This window comes from Salmo salar, chromosome 22 (assembly GCF_965601325.2).
Source record: "Salmo salar chromosome 22, fSalSal1, whole genome shotgun sequence".
Taxonomy (NCBI): domain Eukaryota; kingdom Metazoa; phylum Chordata; class Actinopteri; order Salmoniformes; family Salmonidae; genus Salmo; species Salmo salar.
In genome coordinates, this window is record NC_138312.1 from 21679165 (window position 1) to 21692351 (window position 13187).

The 13187-nt window shown below is 46.2% G+C and overlaps 1 protein-coding gene across 3 annotated transcripts in view; it reads left to right on the top strand.

Moving 5' to 3' along the window:
- LOC106583026 (prickle-like protein 2) overlaps window positions 1–13187 on the top strand; it is a 114976-nt gene that overhangs the window by 41931 nt on the left and 59858 nt on the right. Inside the window, exon 1 of one of the 3 annotated variants that reach the window (XM_014166768.3) lies at window positions 8840–9136. The exons of the other annotated variants lie outside the window; for them this stretch is intronic. The gene's annotated coding sequence lies outside the window, so the exon portion shown is untranslated. Of the gene's footprint in view, window positions 1–8839; window positions 9137–13187 lie in introns of those variants that run through there. 3 annotated transcript variants of the gene reach the window in all.

A 13187-nucleotide genomic window follows, 5' to 3' on the forward strand; every position in this document is an offset into this window, starting at 1 on the left:
GTGGCGGATGTGTTGTTACCTACCCTTACCACCTGGGGGCGGCCCATCAGGAAGTCCAGGATCAAGTTGCAGAGGGAGGTGTTTAGTTCCAGGGTCCTTAGTGTAACCGATGTGAAATGGCTAGTTAGTTAGCAGTGGTGCGCACTAATAGAGTTTCAATCGGTGACGTCACTCGCTCTGAGACCTGAAGTGGTTGTTCCCCTTGCGTTGCAAGGGCCGCGGCTTTTGTGGCGCAATGGGTGACGATGCTTCGTGGGTGTCAGTTGTTGATGTGTGCAAGGGTCCCTGGTTCGAGCCCAGGTTGGGGCGAAGAGAGGGACAGAACCTTCACTGTTACATTAGCTTATTGATGAGCTTTGAGGGCACTATGGTGTTGAACGCTGAGCTGTAGTCAATGAACAGCATTCTCACATAGGTGTTCCTTTTGTCCAGGTGGGCAAGGGCAGTGTGGAGTGAAATAGAGATTGCATCATCTGTGGTTCTGTTGGGGCGGTATGCAAATTGGAGTGGGTCTAGGGTTTCTGGAATGATGGTGTTGATGTGAGCCATGACCTGCCTTTCAAAGCACTTCATGGCTACAGACATGAGTGCCACAGGTTGGTAGTCATTTTGGCAGGTTACCTTAGTGTTCTTGGGCACAGGCACTATGATGGTCTGCTTGAAACATGTTGGTATTACAGACACGGACAGGGAGAGGTTGAAAATGTCAGTGAAGACACATGCTAGTTGGTCAGTGCATGCTCGCAGCACACATCCTGGTAATGCATCTGGCCCTGTGACCTTGTGAATGTTGACCTGTCTAAAGGTCTTACTCACTTCGGCTGCGGAGAGCGTGATCACACAGTTTTCCAGTACAGCTGGCGCTCTCATGCATGTTTCAGTGTTATTTCCCTCGAAGCGAGCATAGAAGTAGTTGAGCTCGTCTGTTAGGCTCGTGTCACTGGGAAACTCTCGGCTGTGCTTCCCTTTGTAGTTTGTAATGGTTTGCAAGCCCTGCCATATCCGACGAGCGTCAGAGCTGGTGTAGTACAACTCGATCCTAGTCCTGTGATGACGCTTTGCCTGTTTGATGAGAGCGAGCGAGTTCCACTCCTTGAATGCGGCAGCTCTAGCCTTTAGCTCAGTGCGGATGCTACTTGTAATCCATGGCTTCTGGTTGGGGTATGTACGTACGGTCACTGTAGGGATGATGTCATCGATGCATTTATTGATGAAGCCAATGACAGATGTGGTGTACTCCTCAATGCCATTGGAGGAATCCTGGAACATATTCCAGTCTTTACTAGCAAAACAGTCCTGTAGCTTAGCATCTGCTTCATCTGACCACTTTTTTAAATCTAGTCACTGGTGCTTCCTGCTTTAATTTTTGCTTGTAAGCAGGAATCAGGAGGATGGAATTCAGATTTGCCAAATGGAGGGCGAGGGAGAACTTTGTATGTCTGTCTGTGTGTGGAGTATAGGTGGTCCAGAGTTATTTTCCCTCTTGTTGCACATTTAACATGCTGTTAGAAATTTGGTAAAACTGATTTAAGTTTCCCTGCATTAAAGTCCCCGGCTACTAGGAGCGCCGCCTCTGGGTGAGCATTTTCTTTGCTTATGGCGGAATAAAGCTCATTCAATGCTATCTTAGTGCCAACCTCTGACTGAGGTGGTATGTAAACAGCTACTAAGAATAGAGATGAAAACTCTCTCGGTTGGGGGCACGTAAAACGTCTGCCTTCTGCTCCGGCACCATTTTAAATATTTTGAGGGAAGCAATGGGTTTTAGATCAGAGGAGGAGGGAAGGGAGAGAGCATGTGTTTTGCGTCATTGTGGATGGGCTTGCTGATGAGCGGGAAAAGCATTTCATGTGTTTACACCCCAGGATTTCAGAAGAAAAAACATTGTTAGAGTTCACTCTCTGCCTGCCAAAAAAAAAGACGTCTCTTGTGGAAGACAAACACGGGACAAACATTCCAGGGTTTTTCTTTATTTTTTCTACGTTGTAGAATAATAGTGAAGACATCAAAACTATGAAAAAACACAGTATGGAATCATGTAGTAACCAAAAAAGTGTTTAATATTTGAGATTTTTCAAAGTAGCCACTCTTTGCCTTGATGACAGCTTTGCACACTCTTCGCATTCTCTCAACCAACTTTATCATGTAGTCACCTGGAATGCATTTCAATTAACAGGTGTGCCTTGTGAAAAGTAAATTTGTGGAATTTATTTCCTTCTTAATGCGTTTGAGCCAATCAGTTTTTGTGACAAGGTAGGGGGGGTATACAGAAGATACACAAAATGTCAATATCTTTGAAAGTTTCTTCAAGTGCAGTCGCAAAAAGTGTGCAAAGCTGTCATCAAGGCAAAGGGTGGCTACTTTGAAGAATCTCATATCTAAAATATATTTTGATTTGTTTAACACTTTTTTGGTTATTACATGATTCCAGATGTTTTGATGTCTTCAATATTATTCTACAATGTCGAAAATAGTACAAATAAAGAAAAACCCTTGAATGAGTAGAGTAGGTGTATCCAAAATTTTGACTGGTACTGTATAATAAAGGAGGCTGCAGTGATGATGCAGTGAATGGATCATGCTCAATTCCCATCCTGTGAATGTGTAGCAGATGGACGGTCTATAATCAGAGGCAGCAGAGGTCTGTAGCTCAGCTGTGATGGGCGGGCTGGCTGGCTGCATTCTGTGGTTTTGCAGTCAGTGACTCCATCCCGCTGAGAATGAGTTACAGATGGCTGATGCTGCAAAGCCGCTGGCTGCCGGGAACTGACTCAGGAGTCACATCCCTATGACCCTCTCACCTCCTGTTCACTGGGGGATTACACTCCCAACTCTATGGATAGACCAGGGTTCTAACAGGACTTAGTCTTGTTTTAATTTCCTTTTGGTGGCCACAGATCTGAAAGAGGGCTGCACTGGATAGAACAATATGCTGTAGCTTCATCTACATATTTATGGGTCTCCACCATGTTGAGTATCTCTGACCTATCCTATCAGGTAATGTATATGACCAGTAGCCAGAAGACAGGGGGAATGAGATGAGACACCCAGGCTGTATCATCACTGTCTTTGGTGAAGAATTAGGATGAGGTCAAGGCTCCCTCAGTCTCTCTCTGTGTAATAACAATCACTGCTACAATGGGGTACTGTAAAGCTGTCGCTTTCAAGGAGAGGGACACTAATCCTGCCGTCACAGACTTGTGCGTGCACGTGTGCGCGAGCCTGTGTGTGTATCCAACTATCCCTGGAGAGAGGACATGTCTGGATGGGAGGAGTAGATGAACGGCAGAGAGTAGGATGGGTGAAAGGAGGGATGAGAGAAAAGGCTTGAGCCTTCTGTAGCAGTGGCTTGATCCTCAGCTCTGATCCCAGTCCCCAGAGTCTATGTTCTGTTTTGGAGTCTCCAAACTGCAGGTTGGAATTTGAATGGGCTTTCTGGAGAGGGAAACAGCTGGGCATTGTGAAACTAAATCCATCCTCTAAGTGGCAGGAAGTCTTTTCAACCTCATTCATCTACTGTCTGCTCTCATCTCCGTCCGTTCAGAGAATAAACAGATCGAAAAAGAGCTGTCAGAGACAAATCTGTCTCCTCTCTGCCGACCCTGGCCCCTGACCTCCGTTAACTTTGTACTGCAGTCATACTGTAGATATGTCTTTCTCTGTCGCGCTCTCTCCTCTCGCTATCTCCTCTCTCTTTCCCCCTCTTTCCTCTCTCTCCTCTCTCAATTCAATTAAATTTAAAGGGCTTTATTGGCATGCAAAACACATGTTTACATTGCCAAAGCAAGTGAAATAGATAATAAACAAAAGTGAAATACATTATTACACTTACAAAAGTTCCAAAAGAATAGAGACGTTATCAGAACTCAGGATAAGACCCAGATGCAGACAGTTCAAATCACAGAAGATGAGACAGAGGTTTAATCCTTGATACATGTTGTGACTTTACTTTCATTAATTTGATGACTTATTTATTTAATCCACTAACTATGTTTAATTGTTACCCAAATTAAATTACTCATGTAACAACTAACTCATTTGGGGCACCACGGAAGAGGTTGTTTAAAGAGTTACAATCTCACAAATTAAACTCTAAGGTATACAGTGAGGGGAAAAAAGTATTTGATCCCCTGCTGATTTTGTACATTTGCCCACTGACAAAGAAATGATCAGTCTATAATTTTAATGGTAGGTTTATTTGAACAGTGAGAGACAGAATAACAACAAAAAAATCCAGAAAAACGCAAGGCTGGAATGGGCTACAAGACCATCGCCAAGCAGCTTGGTGAGAAGGTGACAACAGTTGGTGCGATTATTCGCAAATGGAAGAAACACAAAAGATCATTGTCCATTTGGAAGACCCCTTTGCGACCAAGCTTTAACTTTCTGACTGATGTCTTGAGATGTTGCTTCAATATATCCACATAATGTTTCTTCCTCATGATGCCATCTATTTTGTGAAGTGCACCAGTCCCTCCTGCAGCAAAGCACTCCCACAACATGATGCTGCCACCCCCGTGCTTCATGGTTGGATGGTGTTCTTCAGCTTGCAAGCTTCCCCCTTTTTCCTCCAAACATAACAATGGTCATAATGGCCAAACAGTTCTATTTTTGTTTCATCAGACCAGAGGACATTTCTCCAAAAAGTACGATCTTTGTCCCCATGTGCAGTTGCAAACCGTAGTCTGGCTTTTTTATGGCGGTTTTGGAGCAGTGGCTTCTTCCTTGCTGAGCAGCCTTTCAGGTTATGTCGATTTAGGACTCATTTTACTGTGGATATAGATACTTTTCTACCTGTTTCCTCCAGCATCTTCACACGGTCCTTTGCTGTTGTTCTGGAATTGATTTGCACTTTTCGCACCAAAGTACGTTCATCTCTAGGAGACAGAACGTGTCTCCTTCCTGAGCGCTATGAATGCTGCGTGGTCCCATGGTGTTTATACTTGCGTACTATTGTTTGTACAGATGAACGTGGTACCTTCAGGCGTTTGGAAACTGCTCCCAAGGATGAACCAAACTTGTGGAAGTCTACAATTTATTTTCTGAGGTCTTGGCTGATTTCTTTGATTTTCCCATGATGTCAAGCAAAGAGGCACTGAGTTTGAAGGTAGTCCTTGAAATACATCCACAGGTACACCTCCAATTGACTCAAATGATGTCAATTAGCCTATCAGAAGCTTCTAAAGCCATGACATCATTTTCTGGAATTTTCTAAGCTGTTTAAAGGCACAGTCAACTTAGTGTATGTAAACTTCTGACCCACTGGAATTATGATACAGTGAATTATAAATGAAATAATCTGTCTGTAAACAATTGTTGGAAAAATTACTTGTCATGCACGAAGTAGATGTCCTAACCGACTTGCCAAAACTATAGTTTGTTAACAAGAAATTTGTGGTGGTTGAAAAACTAGTTTTAATGACTCCAACCTAAGTGTAAGTAAACTTCCGACTTCAACTGTAGATTCTCTCATACCTCCTAAAATCACATTCCTATCTTAACAAAAATATGTGAATAATTTGTCATATTATTATATGCACAACTTAAAGCAGACTGTTTTTGTCCCCTCGCCAATTAGTTGATTTGTATGTCTAAGAGGGTGTGGCTTAACCTGCATCCCTGTCTCACCCCCTGGCACTGTGGAAAGAAATGTGGGTGTTTTTTTGCCTATTTTAACTGCACATTTGTTGTTTGGATTTTATAATGTCATAAATTTTTCCCCCAACACCACTTTCCATCAATTTGTATAGCAGGCCGTCATGCCATTTTTTGAAATCAACAAAGCATGAGAAGACTTTGACTTTGTTTCTCTCTATTTCTCTCTCTCTCTCTCTCTCTCTGTTTCTCTCTATCTGTTGCACTTTTTCTTTCTGTCACTCTCTATCACTCTGTGTGGATTGCATGAAACTCGTTCCAAAGTTTCAGTGTTGGTTTAACCTTGCTCTCTCCTCATCTGTCATTTTGGATCCCCCCCTCCTTCCTCCCCCAGTATTACCCAGACGCAATGGATACCAGAGGGCCTGCCAAAAGGCTTGCTGCCAGGCCAGTGCAGAGATTAGGGGAGTGGTCTCTCTCTCTTTCCCAACTCTTTCTCCTCTTCTTTCTTCACCTCCCCCCCTCTCTCTCCTCATATTGGCTGAGGGTCAGCCTGTGGTCTAAGCAAGGCTATCCTCCCATCTGGGGTCTGAAAGTGGAAACCTAGGCATGGCAATGTACCAGTGAGCTGACCGTCAGAGCCCGAGCTGACAAGGTAAAAATCTGTCATTCTGCCCCTGAGCAAGGCAGTTAACCCACTGTTCCCCGGGCGCCGAAGATGTGGATGTCGATTAAGGCAACCCCCCGCACCTCTCTGATTCAGAGGGTTTGGGTTAAATGCAGAAGACACATTTCAGTTGAAGGCATTCAGTTGTACAACTGACTAGGTATCCCCCTTACCTTTTCCATAATAAGCCCAGTGTTATGCCCAGTGTGGATAGCCTGGACCAGAGCTCCCATCCTCAGCTCCACCCTTGTTGTGGTTGGGCTCTGCATCAGGATACCAGTCTCAGACAGGATGCTGCTCTATATGAGTCCTCCTAATACTCTTCTACAGGCTCTGTCTAGACTCATGCTCATTGGCTGAAGCATAGTGGTTCTTTTGATACTCTATTGAGAAGTACCATGTCAGATAGATTTTTTTTTTCTTCTCACTAAATCAGGATTCTTTTCTTCCTCACTCTGCCTGTCAACCGTCCCTCTAATGGCTTCAGAGTCAGAGAAGAAAGCAGATTTCCAGCGAGAGACAGATGCAGCGTTTTTGCCAAGTTGCCAATGCAGCATTATGTCGGTTTATTTCAGACTCTTGATTAGTAGCCTGTGAAATTTGATTAACTTTCATTACACTATACCATGCTGTTTATCTTTGAATGTTATAATAAATAGTCATGTCTTTTTTCAAGTCTCCTTATAAGGGAGATGGTTCATGATAGGAGAGAGGAGCAGCTCAGAACTGGTTGTGATAAACACACACTCTCCTTTCATTCAGGTAGTTAGCTTGCCACCTCTGTCACTCTCTGTGTGTGCTGTTGGCCCAGGTTCCCCTCTCTGTGGCACTGTGGGATTGATTGATCACTTCATTTAGTCCTGGGGGGCAGACTAGTTAACCTCTCCGTAGGCTGGGGGGTGGAGGGATGGGGTGGAGTAGGGGAGAGTCACATTGACCAAATCCCAAAGGACCTCTAAACCCTACGCCTTATGCACTCGTGGAGATCTGACAGGATTTGATTGGTATAAGCAATATGGTCAAACTTCCACTTCGCCTATCAGAGGGCATACTTTCCTCTACATGACCACGTACAGTATCATCATCACATCTTTAGACTTTTCAGTATTACGTCGGTTAAAACATCAACACATCTTTCAGTGTTTTTCTAAATGTATTCTTTACTAGTGATCTCAACATGTTTTGGGCTTTAGCTATTCCTCTGTATCATACATAAATTATTATCCACTTTAGGAGGCGGCTCTCCATAGTAGCAAAAAGTAGCAACATCTGAGACATTCTTCAGGGTGAGTGTGGCTCGTTGCCTGCTACTGGGCTAATGTTAGGAGGGATACGCGTGCCACTGGAGAATGTTTATGGCTGTTCAACATGGCATTGTGCTCTCCGTGTGTGCATGTGTGCGTGTGTGTGATGGTCAGAAAGAGAACACTGGCACTCATTGTCAGGTATAATGATGTGTTGCTCTCCTGGCGTGATTCCTTGTTGTCTTCCACCACAGGAATCCATATGGATTTATGGGAATGAATCAGAGTATCCTGCTGCCTGTGGAACAGTAGTTGTACAGTGTAGAGCGCTGCTGTACAACACATCATATTCTACCTGCTGCCTGTGGAACAGTAGTTGTACAGTGTAGAGCGCTGCTGTACAACACATCATATTCTACTTGCTGCCTGTGGAACAGTAGTTGTACAGTGTAGAGCGCTGCTGTACAACAGATCATATTCTACCCGCAGCACACTACTGACGGGTCCAGAAACCTCACTCTGGCCCTCTGGTGATAGATGGCTCTGCTCTAACCTGTTCCTCTATTTATGGGTATGTGATTGGCATGGGGGGGGGGGGGGGGGATGTGTGACTGAAGAGGGGGCAGTTTGGAGAGAGAAGAGGTTTAGGTTTGGCTCAGAGAAGCCTATGGTGAGTTGAGGCCACACTCCATCTGTATTGATTTATGTCTGTAACTCTGCAGGTAAATCAGTGACCGCTACTAGCTGCACATCACATTGGATCTGGCTCTACAGAAAGTACTATAGCAGATGTTTCCATCCAGTACAGTACAGTTCAGGGGGATGTTTGGAAGTCGAGAGAGACTACAGTGAAAGGATGCCGGCAGTCGCGGTACCCTGTTTCTCTACACTGCTTGCTTCTCCAGTGTTTCAGTAGGCGGAGGATAGACTGTAGAAGACTAACATACCACAGTCCAACTTGAAGTTAACCTTCTATTGTTGTCCATTTAGATTTCACATCATGTTCATGATTCCTCTTTTCCCTTGCTCTTCACTTTGGTGCTCTATCTAAGCTCCAAGCTAACTGGACACCCTAATGAATCTAATCAGGGTCTAGTTGCTAAGCTGTGATAGGCTTAGAGCTGGTGACTCACACCTTTAGGGGAGATAAGGGGTGTGGTTAGGGGTGTTTAGGGGAGTTCTGGCTACGGAGGCTGCCTGCTCAGCTCTTAAATTGGTGATCAGCCCTTATCACATTCCTCTGGTGGGCAGCTCTCGCTCTCTCTCTCTCTCCCTCTCTCGCTCTCTCTCTCCCTCTCTCGCCTCCCTCTCTCTCTCTCTCTCTCTCTCTCTCTCTCTCTCTCTGCCTCTCTCTCTGCCTCGTTCTCTCACTTCACACATCCATATGGTTGTGCCACCAGCTGCAGTCTAGAGAAGTCTTCAGCTCAGCAACACACTCAATGCTATCATCTCCATGTCAGTCTCTCTCCCTCCTCTCCTGGTCATCTGAGAAAGGAACAGACTTTTTCAATTACAGAGACGTTGAAAGTGTTTTCTTCTGGTTATGGTGCTGCAATGATTATCCTCTGAGAGGCTCTGTTGTTTGACCGTGTGATCCCCAGTCCTTGCTCAGCCAGCCGGAGGGGAAGTGGTGAGTAACTTTTACATATTCATAGCAAACATGCCATTTCACACACAGACTGACTGACAGCCATGGGATCTCCGCCTGGATACAGTCATGTTAGTTTGGTAGCTTCTGTCATGAATTAGGTATTTCAGCGCCTTTTTCTCTCTTTGATTAAATACTTTCAGCTTCAGTGATTGACTGTCTTGTTTCTTTAGGCTAGTTTTGACACAACTTTGTGTTTTTTAAGTTGATTTAGAATATTTACATTCAACTTGATTTCTGTGTCTATAAGCCTTGTCATGACAATTTGTAGGATTCTGCTATCTTGTGTGCTACACTACAGTATGGTAGCTTATGATATTTAGTGATTTAAACATCTTTGGAACCATGTCCTCCCTTTTCTTTTGCACTGCTCTGTGGAGCCTGCCAAGTAGGATGTTGGGAGTGGGTGGCTTCATCTTTAGAGAGAGAGCGATGGGGGATAAAAAGAGGGAGGGAGATAAAGAAAAAAAAAAAAGAGGGAAACATTGGGAAGAGCAAAAGAGGGAGAGAGAAATAATAAAAGGAAAGAGACTGAGAGAAGGGAAAAGGCAGTGTAGAGGCAGTCTCCTGTCATCTCAGCTGTTGTGAATCAAGTGGACTGACAGCACACATCTCCCTGCATCTCACAGCTGTGCGCCATGCCTTCCACTTTATTTTTAACTCCACTTATATTGGGCTACGGCAGGGACAGGGAACAGCCTATTGTCTCTCAGCAATGTGGGCACGGTGTGTGTGTGTGTGTATATGTGTGTGTGTGTGTAGTTGGCTGTGCATATCAGGGGAGTCTAGGCATTTACACCTAAAGCTGTTGGTGTATGTTACGCGTCAAAATTCTTGTCAGATATGACAAGTTAAAGTACAGTTTATATCTGAGCGGTACACTGCTGGGTCTGCTGTCTTTATTGACCGTGTGAGTGTGTCTATAAATCTCAAGGTACATTCCACAATAGACGTGCTGCGCGCTCTGTTTATGGCACCCGGGTCTGAGTGGCTGGCCCTGGCCTAGTAGGGAAAAGAGTAGGGTTTGACACATAGCAGGTTGTGGCTTCCTGAACACTCCGCTCTCTTTCTGTGCCACAGTTTCTCTATACCTGCACCAAAGCAACTCCATCCCTAAAATGGCCTCTGTGTTGACATTTAGAGCCAGTGGTTAAACCAGGCACAATAAAACAGATCATCTTTGGCGGGAAAATGACATGTATATCAATAGGGATCTTGGAAAATAAATCACATTTTGGGTTCCAACAAGCCATTTAAACCTTTACTATGAGCCACATACTGAAGGCTAGTGCTGACTGTCACCTGCATCCATCCACACAGACCCAGAACAAATCGCCTCCTCTCAATACAATACTCTCAGGAGGAGAGGATAAGAGCGAGGGATCTGCTGAGCACAGAGGAGGAGAAAATTAAAGGAGAGAGGGAGAGTGAAAGACAATGGGCTGGATGGATGGGGTGTGTTGAGTGGATCCCCAGGCAGTGAGTGTGCCCATTGATTTAGAGAGTGAGTGGGTGTGTGATTCGCCCCCATGCTGCTGCCAACCCCATTTCCTCCTCTAACTCTGTTAACCGATCAATGTCCTTCCTGGACACAGCTCGCAACGAGCCACACCAATGGGGAGATTTCATTGCTAATCATATATAATCTCTAACACTGGTTTAATGTTGCCAATCATCCATCTTCAGCTTGTTTTACTGCTGTAGATCTTCCTGTCCTAGTATAACATAACCGCATCATGCCAGTCAACTGTCCACTGACGAGTTTGAACAAGAAAGACATGAGTGACGTTGATATGCAACCAAACCCCTCAGTGAGCTCTATGCAGACTGCCTCGGGTGAAATCACAGCGTAAGCCTACAACTTGTAACTGGGTAGGGATAGGGAAGTGTGGTAACTGGGTAGGGTTAGGGAAGCATGGTAACTGGGTAGGGTTAGGGAAGCGTGGTAACTGGGTAGGGATAGGGAAGTGTGGTAACTGGGTAGGGATAGGGAAGCGTGGTAACTGGGTAGGGATAGGGAAGCGTGGTAACTGGGTAGGGTTAGGGAAGCGTGGTAACTGGGTAGGGTTAGGGAAGCGTGGTAACTGGGTAGGGTTAGGGAAGCGTGGTAACTGGGTAGGGTTAGGGAAGCGTGGTAACTGGGTAGGGATAGGGAAGCGTGGTAACTGGGTAGGGATAGGGAAGCGTGGTAACTGGGTAGGGATAGGGAAGCGTGGTAACTGGGTAGGGATAGGGAAGCGTGGTAACTGGGTAGGGTTAGGGAAGCGTGGTAACTGGGTAGGGTTAGGGAAGCGTGGTAACTGGGTAGGGTTAGGGAAGCGTGGTAACTGGGTAGGGTTAGGGAAGCGTGGTAACTGGGTAGGGTTAGGGAAGCGTGGTAACTGGGTAGGGATAGGGAAGCGTGGTAACTGGGTAGGGATAGGGAAGCGTGGTAACTGGGTAGGGATAGGGAAGCGTGGTAACTGGGTAGGGATAGGGAAGCGTGGTAACTGGGTAGGGTTAGGGAAGCGTGGTAACTGGGTAGGGTTAGGGAAGCGTGGTAACTGGGTAGGGTTAGGGAAGCGTGGTAACTGGGTAGGGTTAGGGAAGCGTGGTAACTGGGTAGGGATAGGGAAGCGTGGTAACTGGGTAGGGTTAGGGAAGCGTGGTAACTGGGTAGGGTTAGGGAAGCGTGGTAACTGGGTAGGGTTAGGGAAGCGTGGTAACTGGGTAGGGTTAGGGAAGCGTGGTAACTGGGTAGGGTTAGGGAAGCGTGGTAACTGGGTAGGGTTAGGGAAGCGTGGTAACTGGGTAGGGATAGGGAAGCGTGGTAACTGGGTAGGGATAGGGAAGCGTGGTAACTGGGTAGGGATAGGGAAGCGTGGTAACTGGTTAGGGATAGGGAAGCGTGGTAACTGGGTAGGGTTAGGGAAGCGTGGTAACTGGGTAGGGTTGGGGAAGCGTGGTAACTGGGTAGGGATGGGGAAGCGTGGTAACTGGGTAGGGATGGGGAAGCGTGGTAACTGGGTAGGGAAGGGGAAGCGTGGTAACTGGGTAGGGATGGGGAAGCGTGGTAACTGGGTAGGGATAGGGAAGCGTGGTAACTGGGTAGGGATAGGGAAGCGTGGTAACTGGGTAGGGATAGGGAAGCGTGGTAACTGGGTAGGGATAGGGAAGCGTGGTAACTGGGTAGGGATAGGGAAGCGTGGTAACTGGGTAGGGATAGGGAAGCGTGGTAACTGGGTAGGGATAGGGAAGCGTGGTAACTGGGTAGGGATAGGGAAGCGTGGTAACTGGGTAGGGTTAGGGAAGCGTGGTAACTGGGTAGGGTTAGGGAAGCGTGGTAACTGGGTAGGGTTAGGGAAGCGTGGTAACTGGGTAGGGTTAGGGAAGCGTGGTAACTGGGTAGGGTTAGGGAAGCGTGGTAACTGGGTAGGGTTAGGGAAGCGTGGTAACAGGGTAGGGATAGGGAAGCGTGGTAACAGGGTAGGGTTAGGGAAGCGTGGTAATTGGGTAGGGAAGCGTGGTAACTGGGTAGGGATAGGGAAGCGTGGTTTTGGGACAGTTTAAAGTCCATGGAGAATAAGAGCTAGGAAACACTGTCACCACCGATAAATCCACGATAATCGAGAATTTCAATAAGCATTTCTCTACGGCTGGCCATGCTTTCCTCCTGGCTACCCCAGCCAACAGCTCCGCATCCTCCGTAGCCACTTGCCCAAGACTTCCCAGCTTCTCTTTCACCCAAATCCAGATAGCAGATGTTCTGAAAGAGCTGCAAAACCTGGACCCGTACAAATCAGCTGGGCTAGACAATCTGGATCCTCTCTTTCTAAAAATATCCGCCGCCATTGTTGCAACCCCTACTACCAGTCTGTTCAACCTCTCTTTCGTATCGCCCGAGATTCCTAAAGATTGGAAAGCTGCCGCGGTCATCCCCCTCTTCAAAGGGGGTGACACTCTAGACCCAAACTGTTACAAACCTATATCCATCCTGCCCTGCCTTTCTAAAGTCTTCGATAGCCAAGTTAACAAACAGATCACTGACCATTTC